At 39.5% G+C, this 25,777-nt stretch overlaps 1 protein-coding gene across 1 annotated transcript in view; it reads left to right on the forward strand.

Annotated features, from left to right (window-relative positions):
* The window catches only part of LOC133571080 (indian hedgehog B protein-like), a 62,733-nt gene that overhangs the window by 829 nt on the left and 36,127 nt on the right, over window positions 1-25,777 (forward strand). The gene's annotated exons all lie outside the window — the stretch shown is intronic.

A 25,777-nucleotide genomic window follows, 5' to 3' on the forward strand; every position in this document is an offset into this window, starting at 1 on the left:
TAAAAACCTATTGGGGTGTTACCATTGAGTGGTCAATTGTACGGAATATGTACTGTACTGTGCAATCTACTAATACAAGTCTCAATCAATCAATCAATTTCTCAGATTGAACTCACTTTTCTCAGATTTAAACTCACTTTTCTCAGATTTAAACTCACTTTTCTCAGAATTGAACTCACTTTTCTCAGATTTAAACTCACTTTTCTCAGATTGAAACTCACTTTTCTCAGAATTGAACTCACTTTTCTCAGAATTGAACTCACTTTTCTCAGATTGAAACTCACTTTTCTCAGATTTAAACTCACTTTTCTCAGAATTAAACTCCCTTTTCTCAGATTGAAACTCACTTTTCTCAGATTTAAACTCACTTTTCTCAGTTTGAAACTCACTTTTCTCACATTGAAACTCACTTTTCTCACATTGAAACTCACTTTTCTCACATTGAAACTCACTTTTCTCACATTGAAACTCACTTTTCTCAGATTTAAACTCACTTTTCTCAGATTGAAGCTCACTTTTCTCAGATTTAAACTCACTTTTCTCAGATTGAAACTCACTTTTCTCAGATTGAAACTCACTTTTCTCAGATTGAAACTCACTTTTCTCAGTTTGAAACTCACTTTTCTCAGATTTAAACTCACTTTTTTCACATTGAAACTCACTTTTCTCAGATTTAAACTCACTTTTCTCACATTGAAACTCACTTTTCTCCGTTTGAAACTCACTTTTCTCAGATTTAAACTCACTTTTTTCAGATTTAAACTCACTTTACTCAGAATTGAACTCACTTTTCTCAGATTGAAACTCATTTTTCTCAGATTGAAACTCACTTTTCTCAGATTTAAACTCACTTTTCTCAGTTTTAAACTCACTTTTCTCAGAATTGAACTCACTTTTCTCAGCTTGAAACTCACTTTTCTCACATTGAAACTCACTTTTCTCAGATTTAAACTCACTTTTCTCAGATTGAAACTCATTTTTCTCAGATTGAAACTCATTTTTCTCAGATTGAAACTCACTTTTCTCACATTGAAACTCACTTTTGTCAGATTGAACTCACTTTTCTCAGATTTAAACTCACTTTTCTCACATTGAAACTCACTTTTCTCACATTGAAACTCACTTTTCTCAGATTTAAACTCACTTTTCTCAGATTTAAACTCACTTTTCCCAGATTGAACTCTGTGTGCTATTTTTACTTTCCACCCACAGTCTGAATGCTTCTGCATATATGGACATAGTATAATAATGAAACAACACATTGGTTCTCAGGACTGGACATTACACCTGACCTCCTTTTGCACTATTTTTCTTTTTCTGTCCTTCCTATGTTTTGCATATTTGTAGACTGTCGCACTGATACTGGAGTTGCTTTTAACCTCATTGTATCTGTCTACTCTATAGTGACAATTAAAAGCATTCTATTCTATTCTTTTCTCAGATTTAGTTCATTTTCATCACATTTTAATGTTGACTCTCTAAATGTAATATTTAGCACTCACATTTAGATTTAGATTTAACATTTAGATATAATATTTAGGGTCAACATTACAATGTGATGAAAACGAGTTAAATCTGAGAAATATATCTGCTAGGAAAGTGTGCCTGAACTTTTACATTCAGCACCCCATATGTGGGGGCCGTTTTTCTTTTTTTTTCTTTTCTAAACCAATATAATATTTATTGTAAGCATTAGAGCTCCATCCCCTCAATTGTCTTCCACGTCAAAGGTCCCGTGGACCCTCAAGGGTCTTAGTCATTTAAGTTAAAGTACCAATGATAGTCGCACACACACACTAGGTGTGGTGAAATTTGTCCTCTGCATTTGACCCATCACCCTTGATCACCTCCTGGGAGGTGAGGGGAGCAGTGAGCAGCAGCGGTGCTGTGCCCGGGAATCATTTTGATGATTTAACCCCCAATTCCAACCCCTGAGTGCCAAGCAGGGAGGTAATGGCTCCCATTTTTATAGTCTTTGGTATGACTCGGCCGGGGTTTGAACTCACAACCTACCCATCTCAGGGCTGACACTCTAACCACTAGGCCACTGAGCAGGTTTAAGTGTTAAAAAAAAGTCCTATATATTATTATTTACTTTCAATGTTAAAATCCAGGCACTGAAAGAAAGTTTTCATTTGTTTTATTTTTTGCCTTTTTTGTAAAACCCTTTTTTTCTAATGGCAAAACACAAAATATGCTCCCAAAATTTTTTAGAAGTTAAATATTTGATGGAAAGTAATTGGAGCTTTAAAAAGGGTAAACATGGCTTTTGATTCATGATTATTTTCTGAACAGTTCAAAAAAACCTTCAGGTCTCGGGGATCCAAAAGGCACCCACTCTTTAAAGTGTTAAAATAAGTCATATTAATAAGTATTATTGTCACTTTCAACGCTTAAATCTCCACATCAACTTCAGATGAATGCATCGATTATGAGTATTAATTATTTTTTGAGCTACCGTATTTTTCTGAGTATAAGTCGCACCGGCCGAAAATGCATAATAAAGAAGGAAACAAACATATATAAGTCGCACTGGAGTATAAGTCGCATTTTTTGGAGGAAATATATTTGATAAAAGCCAACAGCAAGAATAGACATTTGAAAGGCAATTTAAAATAAATGAAGAATAGTGAACAACAGGCTGAATAAGTGTACGTTATATGAGGCATAAATAACCAACTGGTATGTTAACGTAACATATTATGGTAAGAGTCATTCAAATAACTATAACATATAGAACATGCTATACGTTTACCAAACAATCTGTCACTCCTAATCGCTAAATCCCATGAAATCTTATACGTCTAGTCTCTTACGTGAATGAGATCAATAATATTATTTGATATGTTATTGTCGTGTCATGTTCGGATGTACATTGTCTTTGCTCCACAGTAAGTCTTTGCTGTCGTCCAGCATTCTGTTTTTGTTTACTTTGTAGCCAGTTCAGTTTTAGTTTCATTCTGCATAGCCTTCCCTAAGCTTCAATGCCTTTTCTTAGGGGCACTCACCTTTTGTTTATTTTTGGTTTAAGAGTCATTCAAATAACTATACGCTATAACTATACGCTATACGTTTACCAAACAATCTGTCACTCCTAATCGCTAAATCCCATGAAATCTTATACGTCTAGTCTCTTACGTGAATGAGATCAATAATATTATTTGATATTTTACGCTAATGTGTTCATCATTTCACACATAAGTCGCTCCTGAGTATAAGTCGCACCCCCGGCCAAACTATGAAAAAAAATGCAACTTATAGTCCAAAAAATATGGACTGCATGGCAGCTTTGTGTTATTAGTGTCAATATTGCAACATTTTCTCATGTTTTCTGTTTTATTCCACTTTGTATGTTTTTTGCTCCGGGGCCGCAAATGGCCCCGGGGCCGCACTTTGGATACCCGCTGAGCCCTATGGTTATAATAAATTGTTAACAAAGCATTCCATCACTGCTGTTTGAGAGTGTAATATTGGATTACATCACCTTTTTGTGATCGCCTGGGACTGTATTGGTAAAGAAAGTGGTATTTACAATATTAACTACGAACAATAAAACACTGAATATTAACAACATATGAACATCTTTTACTTATCAGACCAGCTCCTCTATAGACATCTTTTACAATCAAGCAAAACACAACAAAAATGTAACAAACAGTAAAATATGAATGCAAAGTGTAACAAACAACTACAATATGATATATTATCATTGTTATGCTCTGAAAACAAGCCCCGCCCACTCTGCTTTGTTCCTGGTCTGAGCTGCTGTGACCTAGATGACCCTAATAACTCCTAGAACACTCAAAAGTGCAGATTTCAACCATTGAAATACTTTCTATAGTTCAAGGCTTAGTCATTTAAAAACATCACTGCACATCATAATGGCAAATACACTTTTCATGTTAAAGGTCTAAAAAAATAATGTAGGGCAGGATTGATCATCTTAATGGACCACATGTATTTTGTCCAGGTTTGGTCTACACTGAGGTATTTTTTTGGTTCTTTTTAGTTCATTTTATGCCCTTCGTTATGTCTCCCCAAATGCGAGGCAGACTCTTCTGATGGCAGTGCGTCAAAGAAAGCCAATGTGAAAATGGAAGTGAGATTAGACCTGGTGAAAAAAGATCTGTGACGATTAAGCGATTGAATCGATCATTCGATTAGCAAAAAGCTGTTATTTATATTCTGTTGCTTGGATTCATCGAATTGATCAAATGTGGCCCGGAACTTTTAATACACTATATTGCCAAAAGTATTTGGCCAGCCATCCAAATGATGAGAATCAGGTGTCCTAATCACTAATCACAGGTGTATCAAATCAAGCACTTAGGCATGGAAACTGTTTCTACCAACATTTGTGAAAGAATGGGCCGCTCTCAGTGATTTCCAGCGTGGAACTGTCATAGGATGCCACCTGTGCTACAAATCCAGTCCTGAAATGTCCTCGCTCCTAAATATTCCAAAGTCAACTTTATTATAAGAAAAGTGAAGAGTTTGGGAACAACAGCAACTCAGCCACCAAGTGGTAGGTCACGTAAAGTGACAGAGAGGTCAGCATAGTGCAAAGACTTTCTGCACAGTCACTTGCTACAGAGCTCCAAACTTCATGTCACCTCCCAATTAGCCCACGTACAGTACGCAGAGAGCTTCATGGAATGGGTTTCCATGGCCGAGCAGCTGCATCTAAGCCATACATCACCAAGTCCAATGCAAAGCGTGGGATGCAGTGGTGTAAAGGACATCGCCACTGGACTCTAGAGCAGTGGAGATGCCTTCTCTGGACTGATGAATCACACTTTTCCTTCTGATGGACCAGTCTGGGTTTGGAGGTTGCCAGGAGAACGCTACATTTCGGACTGCATTGTGCCCAGTGTGACATTTGGCGGAGGAGGAATTATGATGTGGGGTTGTTTTTTCAGCAGTTGGGCTTGGCTTCTTAGTTCCAGTGGAAGGAACTTTGAATGCTCCAGGATACCAAAATATTTTGGACAATTCCATGAGATGGCACTTCAACTTCATATGTGAGTGAAGGCAGGTGGCCAAATACTTTTGGCAATATAGTGTACGAGGACATGAGCGTACATGAGAGCGGTGGTGTGTGTGTGTGGGTGCTGTGGTCTGCGGGGGCAATTGTCATCATTGATCAATGCACACGTTACAAGTGCAATTTCAATGTTGATGAAGTGCATTCATGTTGGGAAAAGTAGTTGTTTATTTCAGCTTGTTTTACTAAAATACGCAGTGGTCTATAAAGTCTTTTATTCGATCAATCAAAAAAAAAGTAGTCGATTGCTGCAGCCCCAATTTGCTGTGAAATGGACAGTGGTGACTATGCGGGGGTAGTGGTCTCAATAACTCGGTGGCCAGAGGTGGGTAGTAACGCGCTACATTTACTCCGTTACATCTACTTGAGTAACTTTTGGGATAAATTGTACTTCTAAGAGTAGTTTTAATGCAACATACTTTTACTTTTACTTGAGTATATTTATAGAGAAGAAACGCTACTTTTACTCCGCTACTTTTATCTACATTCAGCTCGCTACTCGCTACTAATTTTTATCGATCTGTTAATGCACGCTTTGTTTGTTTTGGTCTGTCAGACAGACCTTCATAGTGCCTGCGTTTCAACAAATACAGTCACTGGTGACGTTCACTCCGTTCCACCAATCAGATGCAGTCACTGGTGACGTTGGACCAATCAAACAGAGCCAGGCGGTCACATGACCTGACTTAAACAAGTGGAAAAACTTATTGGGGTGTTACCATTTAGTGGTCAATTGTACGGAATATGTACTGTACTGTGCAATCTACTAATAAAAGTTCCAATCAATCAATCAAAAGTGTGAAGGAAAAAAGACCCTTTTTTATTTCAACCGTACATCCCGTCAGAAACCTAAAGACTGACTGCACAGTTCCTGTCTTCACAATAAAAGTGCCGCTCCATCGCGCCTGCCCTTACAAAATAAGAGTCTCCAAAAGCCAGCGCAAACAAGCTAGCAAGCTACGGAGTTTGCCGCCAATGTATTTCTTGTAAAGTGTATACAAACGAATATGGAAGCTGGACAAATAAGATGCCAAAAACCAACCACTTTCATGTGGTATTAGACAGAAAGGAGGAACTTTTTTTCTCCTCCATTTGAAAACGTGGACGTTATCATCACTACTGTCTGATTACAATCAATGCAAGTCATCAGAATCAGGTAATACACCAACTTATATTCTTGTCAACATGAAAGAAAGGAATCTATATGTGTTAAACATGCATGTATATTCATTAAAACACCTTTAACATGTAAACAAAAACGGCAAAATAAATAAATATAAATTATATACTGTATATATCAACGTATGTACCGTATTTTTTCGGACTATACGTTGCAGTTTTTTCCATAGTTTGGCCGGGGGTGCGACTTATACTCAGGAGCGACTTATGTGTGAAATGATGAACACATTAGCGTAAAATATGAAATAATATTATTGATGTCATTCACGTAAGAGACTAGACGTATAAGATTTCATGGGATTTAGCGATTAGGAGTGACAGATTGTTTGGTAAACGTATAGCATGTTCTATATGTTATAGTTATTTGAATGACTCTTACCATAATATGTTACGTTAACATACCAGTTGGTTATTTATTCCTCATATAACGTACACTTATTCAGCCTGTTGTTCACTATTCTTGATTTATTTTAAATTGCCTTTCAAATGTCTATTCTTGGTGTTGGGCTTTATCAAATAAATTTCCCCAAAAAATGCGACTTATACTCCAGTGCGACTTATATATGTTTTTTTCCTTCTTTATTATGCATTTTCGGCAGGTGTGACTTATACTCCGAAAAATACGGGATATATATATATATATATATATATATATATATATATATATATATATATATATATATATATATATATATATGATATGTGTGTGTATGTTACTCATCAGTTACTCAGTACTTGAGTAGTTTTTTCACAACATACTTTTTACTTTTACTCAAGTAAATATTTGGGTGACTACTCCTTACTTTTACTTGAGTAATAAATCTCTAAAGTAACAGTACTCTTACTTGAGTACAATTTCTGGCTACTCTACCCACCTCTGTCAGTGGCCTAGTGGTTAGAGTGTTCGCCCTGAGATTGTTGTTTATTGTTTATTGAATGGATCCCATTAGCTGACGCCAAAGGCGACTGCTAGTCTTCCTGGGGTCCATATAGGAGCATCCAAAATAAGAATACATGCATGAGCAGACATTATACAATGGACTAATACAACATAAGATAACAAGCTAGTTAAAAGCAGTATTAAAACTTCATGTCATGTGGGCAGCTGCAAAATGTGTATCTTCAAAGCTGTCTTGAATGACAATTGACCTTGTGAGAGAAGAATGTGAGATGATTCCAGAATGATGTACATCTATACATGACTGTATGTTTGAGGAGATTAGAATGATGTACATCTATACCAGTGACGTGCAGTCACTAGAGGCAGGTGAGGCGGGGCCTCACCTGCCATCATGGAAAGAAAAAAAATGTAAAAAGAAAAAAGAAAAATTAAATTGTTAAATGTATCCAGTGATTATACTATAAAGATATTTTCCATTTAACTTCACCAGTTTTAGATTATTTTTATTCAAAATCGCTGAATTTTCACATTTGCCGTTCAAATACTGAGAAGAGACGGTGCGGTGAACAGCAGCCAGTTGAGGCACGTCACTCAGTGCCTCAACATGGATTGCGCAATGACTCGGCTAACTGCTGGCCTGCTGTGCAGTGAGACCGTATTGCTATATGAACTATATTATACATTTCCATAGTTTAGTTAGCTGAGGTATATAATGTACAGTGTATTTTGTCAACAACTGTATGTGTGTAAAGTATTTCTTGTGCTGAGCGATCATAAAACGGCTGCAAAAGACGCACTGGCTGAGGCTCGCCTCCTGCACCCCCGCCGTAGAATTGTTATATCAACTAAAGCCCACACTTAAACTTTCCACGTGCAAGATTGAATCTATTTAAAAAAGTTATTTCTTAAGAAGCCAAAAAGTGCAAAAACAATAATGTTGGTGTTGGAGGAGTTGTGAATGACTGCAGGGACACAACATTAGATACACCTGCAGACTGCAGGTGTACCTAATTCACAACTCCTCCAACACGAACATTATTGTTTTTGCACTTTTTGGCTTCTTATTAAATAACTTTTGTAACCTATTTTCATGGGCTTTCCTCTTTGTGATGTTAAGTTCCTGTTATGCGCTGTTATACAGTATATGCCTTGAGCTCTTATTTTGAAGGCGCTAAGAGCGGAAGTGATGTCACGTTGCGGAGGTTTTTGAAAGAAGGTAAATAAAGTGGTCCTCGTGTAAACTGGAGCCTCCGTGTTTGTTATTTTGTAGTTTCATACAGTATAGGCGACATTTATAAACCCTCGGTTACACTTTTTTAAATAGATTCAATCTTGCACGTGGAAAGTTTAAGTGAGGGCTTTAGTTGCGGCGCATGGACTTCATTTATAAGTAAAGGTAAGACCATAATAACGTTTTTTTTAATTAAATGTGCTTTTTTGTGTGCTACAGTTTGTATGTGTAAAGTTAAAGTTAAGTTAAAGTACCAATGATTGTCACACACACACTAGGTGTGGTGAAATTTGTCCTCTGCATTTGACCCATCCCCTTGATCACCCCCTGGGAGGTGAGGGGAGCAGTGGGCAGCAGCGGCGCCGCGCCCGGGAATCATTTTTGGTGATTTAACCCCCAATTCCAAGCCTTGATGCTGAGTGCCAAGCAGGGAAGAATGCTGGTATGAGCTTTGAAACATAACCCGTTAACTGCTGCCAATCAAATGGTGAATAAGATACTCTTTAGGGTTCATATGTTTGTAAATCTGACTGTGATGAAGTCAGTGCCTCACCAGCCATCAACCTCACCGCACCTCACTGGTATAAGCATGCTGGGAACACCACATCACTTGGTTGGAGGTAAAGTCATCTTGAATTTGTTTGAAAACAACTTTTTCCATCAATTTACTAAGAACAGGAAGTATGCTTATTGGTCTACTGTTTTTACCAGTAAAATCTTTATTTTTGTCCTTGGGTAGAGGGATGACCTTGGCCTCCTTCCAAACCCCAACACAGACTCCATATCTTAATGACTTATTAAATATATGACAAATGGGAGTTGATTCATGGCATGCCGCAATTCTTAACAATTTGCCATCTAGCATGTCCGTCCCAGCAGGTTTATCAGATGGCAGCGATGACAACAATTTCTCAATATCAGAACTACTAACTGCTACAAAATCCAACCTGCAGTTTTTACCCTTCATTATATGATTGCTCCTCGGTGGCAAGGCCCCGGGGGTGGATGAGATCCGCCCGGAGTTCCTTAAGGCTCTGGATGTTGTGGGGCTGTCTTGGTTGACAAGACTCTGCAACATCGCGTGGACATCGGGGGCGGTACCTCTGGATTGGCAGACCGGGGTGGTGGTTCCTCTCTTTAAGAAGGGGAACCGGAGGGTGTGTTCCAACTATCGTGGGATCACACTCCTCAGCCTTCCCGGTAAGGTCTATTCAGGTGTACTGGAGAGGAGGCTACGCCGGATAGTCGAACCTCGGATTCAGGAGGAACAGTGTGGTTTTCGTCCTGGTCGTGGAACTGTGGACCAGCTCTATACTCTCGGCAGGGTCCTTGAGGGTGCATGGGAGTTTGCCCAACCAGTCTACATGTGTTTTGTGGACTTGGAGAAGGCATTCGACCGTGTACCCCGGGAAGTCCTGTGGGGAGTGCTCAGAGAGTATGGGGTATCGGACTGTCTGATTGTGGCAGTCCGCTCCCTGTATGATCAGTGCCAGAGCTTGGTCCGCATTGCCGGCAGTAAGTCGGACACGTTTCCAGTGAGGGTTGGACTCCGCCAAGGCTGCCCATTGTCACCAATTCTGTTCATAACTTTTATGGACAGAATTTGTAGGCGCAGTCAAGGCGTTGAGGGGATCTGGTTTGGTGGCTGCAGGATTAGGTCTCTGCTTTTTGCAGATGATGTGGTCCTGATGGCTTCATCTGGCCAAGATCTTCAGCTCTCACTGGATCGGTTCGCAGCTAAGTGTGAAGCGACTGGGATGGGAATCAGCACCTCCAAATCCGAGTCCATGGTTCTCGCCCGGAAAAGGGTGGAGTGCCATCTCCGGGTTGGGGAGGAGATCTTAACCCAAGTGGAGGAGTTCAAGTACCTCGGAGTCTTGTTTACGAGTGAGGGAAGAGTGGATCGTGAGATCGACAGGCGGATCGGTGTGGCGTCTTCAGTAATGCGGACGCTGTATCGATCTGTTGTGGTGAAGAAGGAGCTGAGCCAGAAGGCAAAGCTCTCGATTTACCGGTCGATCTACGTTCCCATCCTCACCTATGGTCATGAGCTTTGGGTCATGACCGAAAGGACAAGATCACGGGTACAAGCGGCCGAAATGAGTTTCCTCCGCCGAGTGGCGGGGCTCTCCCTTAGAGATAGGGTGAGAAGCTCTGTCATTCGGGGGGAGCTCAAAGTAAAGCCGCTGCTCCTCCACATGGAGAGGAGCCAGATGAGGTGGTTCGGGCATCTGGTCAGGATGCCACCCGAACGCTTCCCTAGGAAGGTGTTTCGGGCACGTCCGACCGGTAGGAGGCCACGGGGAAGACCCAGGACACGTTGGGAAGACTATCTCTACCGGCTGGCCTGGGAACGCCTCGGGATCCCCCGGGAGGAGCTGGACGCAGTGGCTGGGGAGAGGGAAGTCTGGGCTTCCCTGCTTGAGCTGCTGCCCCCGCAACCCGACCTCGGATAAGCGGAAGAAGATGGATGGATGGATGAAAAAAATACAAATAAAAATACAATTAATTTTGATGTTTTTAGCAAAATATAGTAAAAATGTATTTAGTTTTTTTTTTTTTTTTTAATTAATGAATATATTTATTTTTAGGTAAAATAAACATAATAATACAATTTATCTCTAGTCTGGATGATTTAGTTCTTGTCACCCTGTTGTCCTCCCGTCGTGAAAAAAGGCTGTCCTCACTCAGGTCCGCATGGAGCTGGAGGGGGCGTGGCTTCCAGCTCCAGCTGAAAATCGGGAGATTTTCGGGAGAATATTTGTCCCGGGAGTTTTTCGGGAGAGGCGCTGAATTTCGGGAGTCTCCCGGAAAATTCTGGAGGGTTGGCAAGTATGCCCTAAGCAGGGGGCGCCATTTGCCTTGACACTTGTTTTCCTGACAGGAGCATGCTTATCTGCAAAAATAACTTCATGAATGTGCTCAAAGCAGCTTCAGGATCCTCCTCAAGACACACAGTTTCACATCATCGATACATTTTACTTCATTCAAATATTGTAAGCAGAGGTGTGGACTCGAGTCACATGACTTGGACTCGAGTCAGACTCGAGTCATGAATTTGATGACTTTAGACTCGACTTGACAAAATGTAAAAAGACTTGCAACTCGACTTAGACTTTAACATCAATGACTTGTGACTTCACTTGGACTTGAGCCTTTTGAATTGACATGACTTGACATGACTTGCTACTTTCCCCAAAACCCAAAGATGAAAAAGTTATTCGGGAGCGCTCCGTATTTTTCATTGTGTACTTGTCTATCAGCGTTGCGTGTGTCAGCTGGTGTGCTCTCAGTACAACAGCCAATCAAATTACATCTACTTTGTTTTCATCACACAGCATTCATCCAATCAAATTGCAGGAAGAAGACATGTCCAAACCACACGCCAGTGAACAAAAAATGATACCTAAAATAATTTTGTTTGGGTATAAAAATTACGAGGTGGTCAACACAAAACGGTTTGCAGTATGCAACACATGCGGTTCCAAAATTACTGATGGAGAGGCAACAACTTCCAACTTCGTCCGGCATTTGAAGTTGCACAAAGAACGGTAAGTTTTGAATGTAAGATAACGTTTATTGGCTAAGTAACGTGACTTTTATTTGCTGTGTAGTTAAATCAGTGAGGCTGTAAACTCACTGCTAACGTTATTGCAAACACGGGAATCTGTTGCAGTTCACTACCTTATTCATACTTTTTGTTCAGTGATTTTTTTTAAGCAGGGTTACGTTAGTCAATATATCACACGTAACGTTAGACGGCGGTCAGCAGCACCACGTATTTTAGCCACCTAAAAAAAGACAAAAATAGTCAAATAAAGGTCAGTTAAAATGTATACTATATTATGAATATGTGTACCGTTTTAGCTAGCTTTCTGACATACTGTTGGTTGTTTACCTCAGTGGTCCCCAACCACCGGGCCGCGGCCCGGTACTGGTCCGTGGATCGATTGGTATCGGGCCGCACAAGAATTTTTTTTTTTTTTTTTTCTCTTTTTTTAATTAAATCAACATAAAAAACACAAGATACACTTACAAGTAGTGCACCAACCCAAAACAACTCTCTCCCCCCTTTTGTTCTGGGCATTGAACATGAAGACTCTTCCTTCACTGTTCCGAGTGGCCATGAGAGTCTTGGCAGTGCCTGCCTCCAGTGCTCCAGTGGAGCGAGTTTTCAGCCATGGTGGCATCATACTACGCCCCCATCGTGCACAAATGACTGACAGACTCTTGGCTAATTTGGTCTTTTGCAAATGCAATGCAGCATAGGGCCCTGACATATAAAAAGTACAACTTTTTTGTTATGTTCACGTATATGTCATGTTTTTTCAATGTTAACACTTTTGTACAAATAAGTACATTTGCACTTTATTTTTCAATGTGTTTGTTCTGTAAAGGAATGAGTTAATGTTTCAAATGACTGGTTAATAGTGCTATTATGAAGTGCAATGTCAGCACAATTTTCTTTCCTGCAATTTAAAATGCACTTGTTTTAATAAATAAATACAGCGTTTGAAAAGCATACACAATCTGTGTTAATATATTAGTCTGTGGTTAAAAGGACTTGAAAGGACTCGAAACTCAAAATGCAGGACTTAGGACTTGACTTGAGACTTTCCAGTCTTGACTTTGGACTTGACTCGGGGCTTGCCTGTCTTGACTCGGGACTTGACTCGGACTTGAGGGCAAAGACTTGAGACTTACTTGTGACTTGCAAAACAATGACTTGGTCGCACCTCTGATTGTAAGACCTTTTCTGTGTAGTCACACTAGGAGCTTTGGAGAGCTTGGTCTTCCTCATTGTTGCAATTAAGTTGTGGTCCGTAACGCCAAGAGCTATTGATACAGTTTTAGTGCATTTATCAGGAACATTAGTGAATAGGCAATCAATGCATTTGGATGACTTTAGCCCATTTCTATTCATAGTTGATAGTAGGGTCGTGAGTTCAAACCCCGGCCGAGTCGTACCAAAGACTATACAAATGGGAGCCATTACCTCCCTGCTTGGCACTCAACATCAAGGCTTGGAATTGGGGGTTAAATCAGCAAAAAGGATTCCCGGGCGTGGCCACCGCTGCTGCTCACTGCTCCTCTCACCTCCCAGGGGGTGAACAAGGGTGATGGGTCAAATGCAGAGGACACATTTCACCACACCTCGTGTGTGTGTGTGTGACTATCATTGCTACTTTAACTTGAACTTAACTTTCACCTCTCAGGTGTTTCATTTTTGTTTTGAATCTTTGTCAAAAGTTAAGGATCATTTCCCATTCCCAACCAAAACTCCTCTAAAGGGAGACCCGAAGACTTCCTCTCTATGTTCCTGCAGCCGGTGGAGACTTTTGACCGGCTGGCAGTTTATGAGCGTGGGTGTGTCGCACACAGAACGTCTTTGACTGTCTCTCAGCTTGTTTTCGCTGCACACGTGGACAGAAATAGAAATAGCACGTTTCACCCCTTTTTCTGAAGCCTTAATGGAAGTGAATGTTTCACCTCTAGGGCTTTTTTTTTTTTTATTCGCTTTTTCCTGCGTGCTGCTGCACATACACAAGCTCCTGTTCCACAGACCACTTCATCACTTTTGTGGCGACACCAACGTTCAGGGTCACCACACACACATCCACACTATTGAGAAACTTTCTGCAGACGACCACGTTTGATGTCTATCTATCAATCAATCAAAGTTGACTTCCATCCATCCATCCATCCATCTTCTTCCGCTTATCCGAGGTCGGGTCGCGGGGGCAGCAGCCTAAGCAGGGAAGCCCAGACTTCCCTCTCCCCAGCCACTTGGTCCAGCTCCTCCCGGGGGATCCCGAGGCGTTCCCAGGCCAGCCGGGAGACATAGTCTTCCCAACGTGTCCTGGGTCTTCCTCGTGGCCTCCTACCGGTCGGACATGCCCTAAACACCTCCTTAGGGAGGCGCTCGGGTGGCATCCTGACCAGATGCCCGAACCACCTCATCTGGCTCCTCTCAATGTGGAGGAGCAGCGGCTTTACTTTGAGTTCCCCCCGGATGACAGAGCTTCTCACCCTATCTCTAAGGAAGAGCCCCGCCACCCGGCGGAGGAAACTCATTTCGGCCGCTTGTACCCGTGATCTTGTCCTTTCGGTCATAACCCAAAGCTCATGACCATAGGTGAGCATGGGAACGTAGATCGACCGGTAAATTGAGAGCTTTGCCTTCCGGCTCAGCTCCTTCTTCACCACAACGGATCGATACAGCGTCCGCATTACTGAAGACGCCGCACCGATCCGCCTGTCGATCTCACGATCCACTCTTCCCTCACTCGTGAACAAGACTCCGAGGTACTTGAACTCCTCCACTTGGGGCAAGATCTCCTCCCCAACCCGGAGATGGCACTCCACCCTTTTCCGGGCGAGAACCATGGACTCGGACTTGGAGGTGCTGATTCCCATCCCAGTCGCTTCACACTCGGCTGCGAACCGATCCAGTGAGAGCTGAAGATCCTGGCCAGATGAAGCCATCAGGACCAAATCATCTGCAAAAAGCAGAGACCTAATCCTGCAGCCACCAAACCGGATCCCCTCAACGCCTTGACTGCGCCTAGAAATTCTGTCCATAAAAGTTATGAACAGAATCGGTGACAAAGGGCAGCCTTGGCGGAGTCCAACCCTCACCGGAAACGTGTCCGACTTACTGCCGGCAATGCGAACCAAGCTCTGACACTGATCATACAGGGAGCGGACCGCCACAATCAGACAGTCCGAAACCCCATACTCTCTGAGCACTCCCCACAGGACTTCCCGAGGGACACGGTCGAATGCCTTCTCCAAGTCCACAAAGCACATGTAGACTGGTTGGGCAAACTCCCATGCACCCTCAAGGACCCTGCCCAGAGTATAGAGCTGGTCCACAGTTCCACGACCAGGACGAAAACCACACTGTTCCTCCTGAATCCGAGGTTCGACTATCCGGCGTAGCCTCCTCTCCAGTACACCTGAATAGACCTTACCGGGAAGGCTGAGGAGTGTGATCCCACGATAGTTAGAACACACCCTCCGGTTCCCCTTTTTAAAGAGAGGAACCACCACCCCGGTCTGCCAATCCAGAGGTACCGCCCCCGATGTCCACGCGATGCTGCAGAGTCTTGTCAACCAAGACAGCCCCACAACATCCAGAGCCTTAAGGAACTCCGGGCGGATCTCATCCACCCCCGGGGCCTTGCCACCGAGGAGCTTTTTAACTACCTCGGCAACCTCAGCCCCAGAAATAGGAGAGTTGACTTATATAGCCTAAATCACCAGTGTCTCAAAGGGCTGCACAAGCCACAACCACATCCTAGGCTCAGATCCCACATCAGGGCAAGGAAAAACTCAACCCAATGGGATGACAATGAGAAACCTTGGAGGGGACCACAGATGTGTTGTTCGATGTTTTGTCAATGTGGAACCATTGTCTCGTTGTCCCTCCTACTGCAATAATGACGGTGACACCCGTCTTTTTATATGTGTTGGACACGCATCCCAACTTCCCTTTTGTCTACGACAGGGGTCGGCAACCCGCGGCTCTAGAACCGTATGCGGCTCTTTAGCGCCGCCCTCGTGGCTCTCTGGAGCTTTTTCAAAAATGTATGAAAAATTGAATTAAAAAACTGTTACTACTTCAACATTTCTAGACCGATTTAAACAATTCCAACACCAACCAATTCAGCTCATTCAGGACAATCATGCTTCTAATAATTTTCCCCAAAATTCCCTATTTTCCCTAAATTCTCAAATTTCCAGGAAGGTCCCATTGAAATGAATGGGACATTTTTCCAAGTTGCACAATCCCCACATTTTTCAACCTATTCAAACCATTCCACCTTCAACACATTCAACTCATCCTAGACATTCAAACTACCATTTTTCCACGTTCAACAAATTTCCAGGAATTCCTGGTTTTTTTTTTTATAACCCTATTTCCAACCTTTTTCGTTTGACTACTCCTTTTCCTTTTTTCATCCCATTTTAACTGTTCCACCGTCAGGACAAAAAAAAAAGTTGGTTTAGGAACTAGAAACATTCCCGGTTTTCCCGAAATTCCAGGAAATCTATCATATAATTTCTGAATTAAAAAAACGGTTACTACTTCAACATTTCTTGACCGATTTAAACAATTCCAACACCAACCAATTCAGCTCATTCAGGACAATCATGCTTCTAATAATTTTCCCAAAAATTCCCTATTTTCCCTAAATTCTCAAATTTCCAGGAAGGTCCCATTGAAATGAATGGGACATTTTTCCAAGTTGCCCAATCCCCACATTTTTCAACCTATTCAAACCATTCCACCTTCAACACATTCAACTCATCCTAGACATTCAAACTACCATTTTTCCACGTTCAACAAATTTCCAGGAATTCCTGTTTTGTTTTTTTATAACCCTATTTCCAACCTTTTTCGTTTCACTACTCCTTTTCCTTTTTTCATCCCATTTTAACTGTTCCACCGTCAGGACAAAAAAACAAGTTGGTTTAGGAACTAGAAACATTCCCGGTTTTCCCGAAATTCCAGGAAATCTATCATATAATTTCTGAATTAAAAAAACTGTTACTACTTCAACATTTCTTGACCGATTTAAACAATTCCAACACCAACCAATTCAGCTCATTCAGGACAATCATGCTTCTAATAATTTCCCAAAAAATTCCCTATTTTCCCTAAATTCTCAAATTTCCAGGAAGGTCCCATTGAAATGAATGGGACATTTTTCCAAGTTGCACAATCCCCACATTTTTCAACCTATTCAAACCATTCCACCGTCAACACATTCAACTCATCCTAGACATTCAAACTACCATTTTTCCACGTTCAACAAATTTCCAGGAATTCCTGTTTTTTTTTTTATAACCCTATTTCCAACCTTTTTCGTTTGACTACTCCTTTTTCTTTTTTCATCCCATTTTAACTGTTCCACCGTCAGGACAAAAAAAACAAGTTGGTTTAAGAACTAGAAACATTCCCGGTTTTCCCGAAATTCCAGGAAATCTATCATATAATTTCTGAATTAAAAAAACTGTTACTACTTCAACATTTCTTGACCGATTTAAACAATTCCAACACCAACCAATTCAGCTCATTCAGGACAATCATGCTTCTAATAATTTTCCAAAAAAATTCCCTATTTTCCCTAAATTCTCAAATTTCCAGGAAGGTCCCATGGAAATGAATGGGACATTTTTCCAAGTTGCACAATCCCCACATTTTTCAACCTATTCAAACCATTCCACCTTCAACACATTCAACTCATCCTAGACATTCAAACTACCATTTTTTCACGTTCAACAAATTTCCAGGAATTCCTGTTTTTTTTTTTATAACCCTATTTCCAACCTTTTTCGTTTGACTACTCCTTTTCCTTTTTTCATCCCATTTTAACTGTTCCACCGTCAGGACAAAAAAACAAGTTGGTTTAGGAACTAGAAACATTCCCGGTTTTCCCGAAATTCCAGGAAATCTATCATATAATTTCTGAATTAAAACAACTGTTACTACTTCAACATTTCTTGACCGATTTAAACAATTCCAACACCAACCAATTCAGCTCATTCAGGACAATCATGCTTCTAATAATTTTCCAAAAAAATCCCCTATTTTCCCTAAATTCTCAAATTTCCAGGAAGGTCCCATTGAAATGAATGGGACATTTTTCCAAGTTGCACAATCCCCACATTTTTCAACCTATTCAAACCATTCCACCTTCAACACATTCAACTCATCCTAGACATTCAAACTACCATTTTTCCACGTTCAACAAATTTCCAGGAATTCCTGTTTTTTTTTTTATAACCCTATTTCCAACCTTTTTCGTTTGACTACTCCTTTTCCTTTTTTCATCCCATTTTAACTGTTCCACCGTCAGGACAAAAAAACAAGTTGGTTTAGGAACTAGAAACATTCCCGGTTTTCCCGAAATTCCAGGAAATCTATCATATAATTTCTGAATTAAAACAACTGTTACTACTTCAACATTTCTTGACCGATTTAAACAATTCCAACACCAACCAATTCAGCTCATTCAGGACAATCATGCTTCTAATAATTTTCCAAAAAAATCCCCTATTTTCCCTAAATTCTCAAATTTCCAGGAAGGTCCCATTGAAATGAATGGGACATTTTTCCAAGTTGCACAATCCCCACATTTTTCAACCTATTCAAACCATTCCACCTTCAACACATTCAACTCATCCTAGACATTCAAACTACCATTTTTCCACGTTCAACAAATTTCCAGGAATTCCTGGGTTTTTTTTTTATAACCCTATTTCCAACCTTTTTCGTTTGACTACTCCTTTTCCTTTTTTCATCCCATTTTAACTGTTCCACCGTCAGGACAAAAAAACAAGTTGGTTTAGGAACTAGAAACATTCCCGGTTTTCCCGAAATTCCAGGAAATCTATCATATAATTTCTGAATTAAAAAAACTGTTACTACTTCAACATTTCTTGATTGATTTAAACAATTCCAACACCAACCAGTTCAGCTCATTCAGGACAATCATGCTTCTAATAATTTTCCCCAAAATTCCCTATTTTCCCTAAATTCTCAAATTTCCAGGAAGGTCCCATTGAAATGAATGGGACATTTTTCCAAGTTGCACAATCCCCACATTTTTCAACCTATTCAAACCATTCCACCTTCAACACATTCAACTCATCCTAGACATTCAAACTACCATTTTTCCACGTTCAACAAATTTCCAGGAATTCCTGTTTTTTTTTTATAACCCTATTTCCAACCTTTTTCGTTTGACTACTCCTTTTCCTTTTTTCATCCCATTTTAACTGTTCCACCGTCAGGACAAAAAAACAAGTTGGTTTAGGAACTAGAAACATTCCCGGTTTTCCCGAAATTCCAGGAAATCTATCATATAATTTCTGAATTAAAAAAACTGTTACTACTTCAACATTTCTTGACCGATTTAAACAATTCCAACACCAACCAGTTCAGCTCATTCAGGACAATCATGCTTCTAATAATTTTCCAAAAAATTCCCTATTTTCCCTAAATTCTCAAATTTCCAGGAAGGTCCCATTGAAATGAATGGGACATTTTTCCAAGTTGCACAATCCCCACATTTTTCAACCTATTCAAACCATTCCACCTTCAACACATTCAACTCATCCTAGACATTCAAACTACCATTTTTCCGCGTTCAACAAATTTCCAGGAATTCCTGTTTTTTTTTTTTATTACCCTATTTCCAACCTTTTTCGTTTGACTACTCCTTTTCCTTTTTTCATCCCATTTTAACTGTTCCACCGTCAGGACAAAAAAACAAGTTGGTTTAGGAACTAGAAACATTCCCGGTTTTCCCGAAATTCCAGGAAATCTATCATATAATTTCTGAATTAAAAAAACTGTTACTACTTCAACATTTCTAGACCGATTTAAACAATTCCAACACCAACCAATTCAGCTCATTCAGGACAATCATGCTTCTAATAATTTTCCAAAAAATTCCCTATTTTCCTTAAATTCTCAAATTTCCAGGAAGGTCCCATTGAAATGAATGGGACATTTTTCCAAGTTGCACAATCCCCACATTTTTCAACCTATTCAAACCATTCCACCTTAAACACATTCAACTCATCCTAGACATTCAAACTACCATTTTTCCACGTTCAACAAATTTCCAGGAATTCCTGTTTTTTTTTTATAACCCTATTTCCAACCTTTTTCGTTTGACTACTCCTTTTCCTTTTTTCATCCCATTTTAACTGTTCCACCGTCAGGACAAAAAAACAAGTTGGTTTAGGAACTAGAAACATTCCCGGTTTTCCCGAAATTCCAGGAAATCTATCATATAATTTCTGAATTAAAAAAACTGTTACTACTTCAACATTTCTTGACCGATTTAAACAATTCCAACACCAACCAATTCAGCTCATTCAGGACAATCATGCTTCTAATAATTTTCCCAAAAAATTCCCTATTTTCCCTAAATTCTCAAATTTCCAGGAAGGTCCCATTGAAATGAATGGGACATTTTTCCAAGTTGCACAATCCCCACATTTTTCAACCTATTCAAACCATTCCACCTTCAACACATTCAACTCATCCTAGACATTCAAACTACCATTTTTTCACGTTCAACAAATTTCCAGGAATTCCTGTTTTTTTTTTTTATAACCCTATTTCCAACCTTTTTCGTTTGACTACTCCTTTTCCTTTTTTCATCCCATTTTAACTGTTCCACTGTCAGGACAAAAAAACAAGTTGGTTTAGGAACTAGAAACATTCCCGGTTTTCCCGAAATTCCAGGAAATCTATCATATAATTTCTGAATTAAAAAAACTGTTACTACTTCAACATTTCTTGACCGATTTAAACAATTCCAACACCAACCAATTCAGCTCATTCAGGACAATCATGCTTCTAATAATTTTCCAAAAAATTCCCTATTTTCCCTAAATTCTCAAATTTCCAGGAAGGTCCCATTGAAATGAATGGGACATTTTTCCAAGTTGCACAATCCCCACATTTTTCAACCTAATCAAACCATTCCACCTTCAACACATTCAACTCATACTAGACATTCAAACTACCATTTTTCCACGTTCAACAAATTTCCAGGAATTCCTGTTTTTTTTTATAACCCTATTTCCAACCTTTTTCGTTTGACTACTCCTTTTCCTTTTTTCATCCCATTTTAACTGTTCCACCGTCAGGACAAAAAAACAAGTTGGTTTAGGAACTAGAAACATTCCCGGTTTTCCCGAAATTCCAGGAAATCTATCATATAATTTCTGAATTAAAAAAACTGTTACTACTTCAATATTTCTTGACCGATTTAAACAATTCCAACACCAACCAATTCAGCTCATTCAGGACAATCATGCTTCTAATAATTTTCCCAAAAATTCCCTATTTTCCCTAAATTCTCAAATTTCCAGGAAGGTCCCATTGAAATGAATGGGACATTTTTCCAAGTTGCACAATCCCCACATTTTTTCAACCTATTCAAACCATTCCACCTTCAACACATTCAACTCATCTTAGACATTCAAACTACCATTTTTCCACGTTCAACAAATTTCCAGGAATTCCTTCTTTTTTTTTATAACCCTATTTCCAACCTTTTTCGTTTGACTACTCCTTTTCCTTTTTGCATCCCATTTTAACTGTTCCACCGTCAGGACAAAAAAACAAGTTGGTTTAGGAACTAGAAACATTCCCGGTTTTCCTGAAATTCCAGGAAATCTATCATATAATTTCTGAATTAAAAAAACTGTTACTACTTCAACATTTCTTGACCGATTTAAACAATTCCAACACCAACCAATTCAGCTCATCCAGGACAATCATGCTTCTAATAATTTTCCAAAAAATTTCCTATTTTCCCTAAATTCTCAAATTTCCAGGAAGGTCCCAGTTGAGGGGGGAAAAAATATATTTTTTGTGTTAATATAGTTTCTGTAGGAGGACACAAACCTTCCTCATTGTTATAAAGCACACTGTTTATATTAAACATGCTTCACTGATTCCAGTATTTGGCGAGCGCCGTTTTGTCCTACTAATTTTGGCGGTCCTTGAACTCACCGTAGTTTGTTTACATGTATAACTTTCTGCGACTTTCTAGGACGTGTTTTATGCCACTTCTTTTTCTGTCTCAGTTTGTCCACCAAACTTAACGTTGTGCATGAACCCACAAAGGTGAGTTTTGTTGATGTTATTGACTTGTGTGGAGTGCTAATCAGACATATTTGGTCACTGCATGACTGCAAGCTAATCGATGCTAACATGCTATTTAGGCTAGCTATATGTACATATTGCATCATTATGCCTCATTTGTAGCTATATTTGAGCTCATTTAGTTTCCTTTAAGTCCTCTTAATTCAATTTATATCTCATGACACACTATCTGTATGTAATATGGCTTTTAATTGTTTTGCGGCTCCAGACAGATTTGTTTTTGTAGTTTTGGTCCAATATGGCTCTTTCAACATTTTGGGTTGCCGACCCTACGATAACGGGCGAGGGGATCCACGATGGCAGAACATTTTTGACGACAGTTGTATAACTTACACAATTTGTGTAATTACAACAATAATAAAACATTATACAATTATTTACAAGACATAATTGACCCTGCAACACACGGACTATTCAAATCGTGGCATCAAAACCAAAAAATAAAGACGACTTCAGGTGGTTTTCTTTGTCTTACTTTGGCCAAAAATAGAACAAACACATTCTGAATATATTACAATAAAAATACAGAAAAAGCGGTAAAGTTTAGATCCATGAAGGAAAGAAGAAAGTGAATGAATGTTTAGAACTGAATACATTCACACATGCATTATTTGTTTTAATGAATGAATTAACGTTTTTGACAACCTTTTTCCAAAACACAATATAGAATGTGGAATATAACAGGAAGTGTTCAAAAACAAGGAAAAAATTAAAGCTGCAAGCAGCATTGGTCGGGCCCGCGTATTTGGCAGGTGCTAGTCCTAAGTGTCCCAATACTTATTTACAGTTTTAGTCCTAAATTTCCCAATACTTTTGTCAAGTTGTAGTCCTAAGTGTCCCAATACTTTTGTCAAGTGGTAGTCCCAAGTGTCCCAATACTTTTGTCAAGTTTTAGTCCCAAGTGTCCCAATACTTTTGTCCAGTGATAGTCATAAGTGTCCCAATACTTTTGTATACTTTTAGTCTGAAGTGTCCCAAGACTTTTGTCTAGTGTACCTACCTTGTCTGCATTGTGTGGGCACGTTGGTGCTTCCTGCTTTTAAGCAGCCATCTTAAAAAAACAGCAGTGCAGCAGCATCAGCGCAGCGGTTCTTTGAAGGCTCATAAAATCAAAACCGGAGCAGTTAGAAAAAACGCGCTTCTGTCCTTTTAATCACAAGGGTTTAATCTCTCTCCTGTGTTAGTTTGAAGCCGAAACGACAAACGCGCTCAGAGGAGATAGTTTTTGAAGGAAGGTGACCGGTTTTTACAAAAATTGTGTTTTGAAGGGGGAATAGCAAACTTCCTGTTGATTTTTGCTGGGGGTTGTCAATGTAGGTCTAAGTGAGACCTACATAGAGGTTTTTGTTTCATGTCTCTCCGACCTTCCCAGTGGGAGTTACAGGCAGTTTTGTCATTTTTTTCTTCCGAGGAGCAGTTTTTTCTGCGTTTTATTCAAAAATAGCGCTAGAGCGCAATTTTGAGATTTGGGGTTAGGTTTTTTATTATATCGCAATTTTTGCCAGTCCTGATGTGTGTGTTCAGTTTGGTGAGTTGTGAAGCATGTTAAGAGGGTGAAAATACAGCTCAAAGAGGCAAAAGTTACTGTTTTTAGTACTTTTTTGTCTTGAAGGGGGAATTGCCAACTTCCTGTTGATTTTTGCCCGAGAATATACTATTATGAAATCTAGGTCTAAGTCACACTTACATAAAGGTTTTTGTTTCATGTCTCCCCGACCTTCCTAGTGGGAGTTACAGGCAGTCTAGTTTTTTTTTTTAGTAGGGAGCGCTAGAGCGTAATTTTGAGTTTTGAGGTTTGGTTTTTTGACAAAAAGTTTTGCCGTATATTACTGATGTATGTGTAAAATTTGGTGAGTTTTGAAGTATGTTAAGGGGGTCTAATTACAGCGCAAAGTTGCGGAAGAATAATAATAATAAAACCTTACAAATTCAATAGGTCCTTATGTCCCATTGCAATGGGCCATGCGGGCCCTAAAAATACAAAAATGAGGGGTATTTTATTTGAACTAAGCAAAATTATCTGCCAATAGAACAAGAAAATTTGGCTTGTCAAGACTTTCCAAAACAAGTCAAATTAGCTAACCTCAATGAACCCAAAAATAGCTTAAAATAAGTATATTCTCACTAATAACAAGTGCACTTTTCTTAGTAGGAAAAAAAAGAGACCTTTTTGCTCAATATGTTGAAAAATATTCTTAAATGAAGTAAATGCTAGTGCCATTATCTTGACATAATGATATGCGCTCGGCATTACATTTCTTGAAAGCAGCAAACTTATACTAAAAACTAATTTATTGTTCTTAATGGAAAGGCAACAAGGCAAGCGCTTGTTACTCTCGGGGTCTCCTAGCCGCTCAGGCAAATCATATTGTCTAAAAATGCATTTTTCCATGGATAACATGACATCATCACGCCAAGTGCGTGCTCTTTCAGTCAATTAGTGCGCATATATACAGCCCGGCACCCGGCCAACATTTTTTTAATTGTATTTTTGACAAATTTATCTGAATGTGCATGAATTATTTCTGTTCAAAATTGTTAGAAATGTTTAAATATTAACTGTCAGTTTACTGTACTGTGCCAACTGTACTACTATATGAGTACCTATTTTCTATTGTTTCATTGAAAATAAAACAGCAAAGTCCATTTGGCTGTCATCTGTTTTAATTATGAGACACAATTGTGTCAGTCATGATTTTTTATTTCATGCTTGAAATAAGAAATGATTATTTAAAAAAAGTAGTTTTATACTTGTGAGTGTTGATGACACAGCTTTGCAACACTTGATATTCTAGTTTCAAGCATGTTTTACTCAATATAGGTCATCAAATCTCAGCAACAAGCTGTAATATCTTACTGAGATCATTTAGGACCAAAACACTTAAAACAAGTAAAACACTCCAACATAAAATCTGCTTAGTGAGAAGAATGATCTTATCAGACAGAAAATAAGCAAATATCACCCTTATTTGACATATTTCATCTTACTTAGATTTCACTTTTTGCAGTGCATACATTCATCATTTGTTTTCAAAATGCTTACAAAACAGTGGGACCCCATTTGTTATGACTTGATGGGGTCCCTGGGACCCCCATTTAAAAAATTCCTAGTGCCAACACTGATGAAGTATTGGTGCGTACAAAACAGCATCTAATACCAGAGGTGGGACCAAGTCATTGTTTTGCAAGTCACAAGTAAGTCTCAAGTCTTTGCCCTCAAGTCCGAGTCAAGTCCCGAGTCAAGACAGGCAAGCCCCGAGTCAAGTCCAAAGTCAAGACTGGAAAGTCTCAAGTCAAGTCCTAAGTCCTGCATTTTGAGTTTCGAGTCCTTTCAAGTCCTTTTAACCACAGACTAATATATTAACACAGATTGTGTATGCTTTTCAAACGCTGCATTTATTTATTAAAACAAGTGCATTTTAAATTGCAGGAAAGAAAATTGTGCTGACATTGCACTTTATAATAGCACTATTAACCAGTCATTTTAAACATTAACTCATTCCTTTACAGAACAAACACATTGAAAAATAAAGTGCAAATGTACTTATTTGTACAAAAGTGTTAACATTGAAAAAACATGACATATACGTGAACATAACAAAAAAGTTGTACTTTTTATATGTCAGGGCCCTATGCTGCATTGCATTTGCAAAAGACCAAATTAGCCAAGAGTCTTGTCAGTCATTTGTGCACGATGGGGGCGGAGTATGACGCCACCATGGC

The sequence above is a fragment of the Nerophis lumbriciformis genome, linkage group LG28 (genome assembly GCF_033978685.3).
Source record: "Nerophis lumbriciformis linkage group LG28, RoL_Nlum_v2.1, whole genome shotgun sequence".
In the NCBI taxonomy this organism is placed as follows: Eukaryota; Metazoa; Chordata; class Actinopteri; order Syngnathiformes; family Syngnathidae; genus Nerophis; species Nerophis lumbriciformis.